A 6,000-nucleotide genomic window follows, 5' to 3' on the forward strand; every position below is an offset into this window, starting at 1 on the left:
AATAAACGAGTAACAAGGTGTTTTGCATCAAGGCGGACTCAATTTTCTGATATTACTGTTTTTCTATGCAAACACGGACCAAATGGAAGAGTTCCAAGATCCAATCATTGTTACGCTGTTCTGTTAATAAAGACACTCCATCACCTTTCATGCAATAAGCGTTAACAATTACTTACAATGTCCGTCTCCTTTAAATGTTCATATATACGATGTACAACCTATCAAAAGGTGCCTAATTGTGGTTGTAGTTCACGGCAAAGTATGTGGATGAGTACTTGTAAGGAGCGAAATTATAGCCACCTTACACACTTGTAGGTGGATATTTCAGTCCTTTGATTTACGGTCCCCAGTGTGGATAGATTTATTTTCCAATTAGATATAGAAACGGTCGACCTGAGTGTTCAATGGAACACTGAGTCCATAGACAACAAATTATTCTCTATTGTTTATAACATAAAAAATACTCCCTGTTTGGAGTTATGACGATGAATCAGCTTCCAAAGTTTGATCTCTCCTTAAAGAATTACTTTGGATGTCAGAGAAAGTGTGTAGAGATCAGTGTATACCATTGCCTGTAACGGAATCGAAAGTATCGACTGAAATTCAAAATAAAAAGTTTCTTTTTCTGAACGAAGTCTCAAGAATTTATAAATAATTTTTCACCGCAGCCACAGAGGCTACTATTGAGCAAAGATAGACAGTGAAATGAATAGAAAAGTTAAAAGATAATAATGAAAACCGTCTACATATTGTCTTCTTAATAGTAGATTTACGTCTAAGTGCGTTTCTAAGTCACAACTTCATCATCAGAGCTTCGGTTGTTAAGTAAGGAACTTCACAGTGTAAAAGTGTTAAGCTGTACTTTAGCGAAAGTAGTTGGTTTATATTATCAGTTCTTCTATTTATAAATAACATTTCCTGTTGCGGTGACACATAAATCGGTATTAGCTCACATCTAGTATGTCAAAGATTGGGAAAGAATATGGCACCAAAAATTTAGCGAAATAGTAAGCGCAACGTATCAATCAGACTCAATGATTGCTATTTACAGGGTGGTAGTCGATGACAAAATAGTATAAAAATACCTTTAGTGCAGGAAACAAACATGAGGATGACTCAACAATCAACGTGTAGCATTACTTCCCTGTATATTGGTCACAACTACAATGATAACAAAATTACTGAATTATGAGAAAGATGAAGAAAATGGGACAGTCTGTCACTGTAAACGATGGAAAATAATGTAGGCAATGGGCTGGTAGCCAGACATTCTTATTGACCTCATTACAACTTACAGTTTATTTCCAGATATGTACATTTTTAGAAATCATTAGAGTGTCGACGAAGGAAGACAAAGAAATATGTCAATTTTGTAGAACCAACATCAAATTTAAGGTAGAATTTTAGAATTTGAGTTATCTGCTACCACCTAAGGCCGACGTCGCAGGGCTTATGAAAACAGGAAACTACTGGCGATATTCCAGAGGTGATAATCAATAAATGACCTGTAACAGTGGCATTCGAAGACTTAAAAAATTATTTACGTGTTGTATACGCTAAGCCGAAATGGTGTACGCAAGTAGTTACATAAACCGTCAATGTGTGGCGCGGCAAGCGTCTACCGAGATGTGTTGCCGTGGAGTTAATATCATACGCGGCCGCAGCGAGGCGCTGTACTCCGCATAGGTGGCTGGTGACAGAGTGGCAGATCACGACTACGTGTTAATAACCACTTTGCTTTCAGTCTGTGTTCGGTCACCCTGTATTTGAACGTCGCCTCTCAACAGCAGAAAGAAATAAAGAGAAAAAAAAACTTTCGAATACATTTTTTCCTCTAGCTACGTTGTAGTAAAGAAGAATGTTAACCCGACAACAGACTAAATTTTGCAGAAAGTTTGGCCCGTGAACAGTAGAATGCTCAGTGTCTAATTATATTTTCCACGGGCTTCCTTAACCCTCTATAGGGCACAGCAATTTTTTCGTTCAAAGCAGCAGATACGATCATTACTAAGTTTCTATTTACACCTGGAAACAGGATATACGGCTTTTTACACTGAGAAACAAAAATTAAATTTTTACGAATTTTTTTGCTTGGCTAAAAATCGGCCACAATCCATTTAAGGTCCCATACATTACCTGAATGTTTTGTGGTTGATTTTTCGACCACAATCTTTAGACTCATATTTAACTCATATATTAATAAAAAGTCATCTCTTGAAGGTGGCAAACAATTTCATTCCTGGGTTTGACATTAAAACAAATACTTTGAACAAAATTCACATTTTCAAAACTATTTTTCTGTTGTAAATAAAAATTTTACCTTTCTAACTAAATTGTGTAAGCATATCCATCTTCCAAAGTTATTTTGATAACTGAGCAAAGTGCATCCAATAACAATCATTTCATACCGTGAATGGTGCAAAGCATTGCTTGCAAAGTGCAGGAACTAAAATTAAGAGAACTTCTTTTCGGTTTTGCTCAGGTACTGCACTTTGTACACCTCCTTCAAGTACGTTTCGAGGGCATGTGTGCTTTAATGGTAGGAGACAAGCTGACTTTGGAAGTGATGTGTGATTTATTCTTACTATTAATGACTTTTGGATGTGGTATAGTTGCCGTCCTTAATTTGGAACAAAAACTATCCATTAGATCATTTGCCAGTACGCTCCGGAATGTTAAACGTGACTGTTGTGCATGGCTAGTTTGCTAGTTTCCTTGTGCAAAACATAGGCATTCATTATTGCTGCGTCTATAAAGTAATAAAAAATGTTCATCCAACCAAGCTTAGACTCTCGTGCTACATTGTAGAATTCTTGATGCTGGTCAAATCTATCTACATCACCCATATAGCGTCTGTGATCAGCAATGGCTTGAGGGCAAGTTTCAAAATGGCTCTGAGCACTATGGGACTTAACATCTTAGGTCATCAGAACTTAGAACTACTTTAACTTAACTATAAGGACATCACTCACATCCATGCCGGAGGCAGGTTCGAACCTGCACCGTAGCGGTCGCGCGGTTCCAGATTGAAGCTGATAGAACCGCTCGGCCACACAAGCCGGCGAGGGCAAGGGATCATTTGCTTCCTTCCCTTCTTGTCACGATGTGTAACAAATGTTTCCTCTGTAGGATTGTGCATACTGCTTGCAGCAATGACTGACTTAGTACCCCTGGCTTTCCATTTTTTTTACAGACACGTTTCCTGACACAGCGAATTCAGATTTCCCCATACTAACCTTTCTGCAACAATTTAGATAGGGGAGGGAAGTTGAAGAAGAAACGATCGTAAAATAAACAGTATCCATGATGTTGGAACGATGAAGAAAGTGACAATACAACTTTCTCTCCCAGGGGTGTATTAAGTTCATCAGTCTTTCTTTCATAAATCTGAAAGTTCAACATGTATCTTGTTACAGAGCAGCGTATAGCAAAAACTTTGTAGCCACACATTATTGGTTTGAGCGGCATGTATCCTGCCTTTGAATGCTATCATAGTTTCATCTGCTGAAAGGCATTTACTTGGACTAAATGAATGCTCTGAAAACTTCATTCACATGATTCAAAAGTGGTCTTACTTTACAAAGTTTGTCATAGCCTGGAGCGCCTTTACTGCGCATCATTTGATCCTCATTCAGATGCAAATAACGAACAATTTTTAGAAATCGTTTGAGTTTATATTTGCAATTTTCGGTACGTGAAAGCTGGTGTCAGTTGACCAATACTGGTGAATGCTCGGAAGAGAATGGAATCCCATTATAATTAGTATACCAACAAAAGCTTTCAGTTCCTCCAAGTTCAGATTGAGAGCTGTTCTTCTCTGAATAGCATACATGTTGGACTGAGGAACTATGAAATTGAGAGAAGTGTCAGAAAAAAAACAATGAAAATATCTCAGATGGGGAACTTAAAAATTTCCTGGAACATTTGGTACAAAACATTCACTATAAATACTGTCACTGAATTTTCTTGGTTCACCTCCACATTAGTGAACTGATGTTGTGCCTGTGTTATTGCTGTGCCATCAGTCTCTCAGTCACTATCTGAACGAGTAGCAGAACTTGCCAAGGAATGTGGAGGCTGAGTAATAACTGCAGTTTCTTCACGTTCATCACCGGTACTGTCATTGAAGTATAATTCCTCTGTCGAACTGCCACCCAGCACAGGATGAGCTGTGTCAGGGAATCACTGACTGGTCCTGGGTTCAGGACGAATCCATGAATCTTCTGCATCTGAATCACCCTCATAGTCAGAATCATCCCAAGAAACATCACACATGAATCTTCAAGACTCTGCAGTATCTCTGCTTCGTCCAGTCTTTGTCTGGACATTTCACTACAAAAGAAATTACGCCAATGTACCCATTATAGACCACAAAAGAAAATAATAACCATAAAAACATTGAACGCTCATGTAGTACACAGTAAAAGCAGCTATGATAGATATTTTGTAAATAAGAATTACTTCAGAGTAAATAGTATTGACACAAAGCAGAAGAATATGTAGGATCTCTGTGCTGCAGCATGCCAAATGTGCATACTACTTGAAAATAACATCTTAGTGGTAAAGTTACTGGCTCTATGTCAAGTTTTGTGATGTTCTTTCAACATTTCACTTACCAAAAACCATGTATGAAAATGATGACCACACCTTCCTGGGTCACAGTTTACAAAAACAGACAGCCTGTAATGAAGAGCTTGCTGAACAAGGTAATTGCAAATCGTTTATTTCAAAACTACTAACTTTCGATTTCAAGACACTATTGACACTTTTCCAAAGATAAAACTTCAGAGAGCGACTACAATGGCTAAAATTTATGTAACAACAACAATACGCTTGCCTGCAAAGTAACAAAGGCGATAAATGCCTCTGACGCGGTCGGCAACATTCTGTGATCGATTCATCAACCACAAAAGACAATGTGATCCTACTATCTGTTGAGAATTTAGCGAACTACATTGTGGCTATTTTTCCAACCACAAAACCATCTGTCTGATGTGCTGGAGCCAAAAGGACTAAATCACAATGTAAATCAATGAGAAATTGCGCCCTACGTGTTGTGGTCCAAAAATCGACCACAAACCTATAAAAGGTTAAATAATGCGTACCTGTCTTTATACATTTTGTTTCCACAGAGACCGGCTACGTAGTCAGCAGAGCATCCCGTACATACAAACTGTTCTGTACCTACGGATGAAAAACTGTCACGGAACATAGTTACCACTGCCTACCCGCGACGACAATTCGAATTCTCTTTCCTTGCAGTGTAACCATACTGACAGTGCTGGCCGGATGTGTGTAACAAGCTTCATGATAGACATTGCAGTATGTTCTTTGCAGTCTTTCACAAATCGTGTATGCGCGTCGGGGAAGGAAGGAGATACGATAACCTTACACCGGATTTACGGAACTCTTCGTCACATGGCGAATTTGAAGACATAATATTGGGCTTTGAAAATGAATATTTCCTTTACGGGCGATTAGAAACTTTTGTTTAACCCACTCAGTGAATACATTGTCGCATAAACACTCACTGGTTTATCACCAGATCCAGAATGAGACACCATCAAATAAGCCGAGCATCAGCTGACACCCTCCTTAAACAATGTGCCATGCTATTATTTTTTATATCACCCCGTTGGAAGCGAACAGAAAAAATCTAACTCTTCAGGCTTTCCCAGCGATCTAATGACATCTTGGGTTGTCGGGTGTTCTGCCGGATATCAGCGTCGTATTTGCGCGATATTTTGGTCACGTAGCTCGTGACCTTCATCAGGTGCGACCTGAGACTGCTCCTCGAGTGGACCTGGTCCAGTATTTATGCCTATGGCCTTCCCCCTCCACCAACGGCTGCAGGCACTTCCTCTGTGGTCCGCGCCCATACCCTGCGACCTGCTGGAGCGTTGCTGCTCCGTTTTCCGTCCGCTGCGGTTCTAGGTGTTCCCTCTGCGGTCCGCGCCCACCAAACCCGCTCCTGGGGGTTTCATCTACTGTCTGGGGTAC

This window comes from Schistocerca cancellata, chromosome 3, assembly GCF_023864275.1.
Source record: "Schistocerca cancellata isolate TAMUIC-IGC-003103 chromosome 3, iqSchCanc2.1, whole genome shotgun sequence".
In the NCBI taxonomy this organism is placed as follows: domain Eukaryota; kingdom Metazoa; phylum Arthropoda; class Insecta; order Orthoptera; family Acrididae; genus Schistocerca; species Schistocerca cancellata.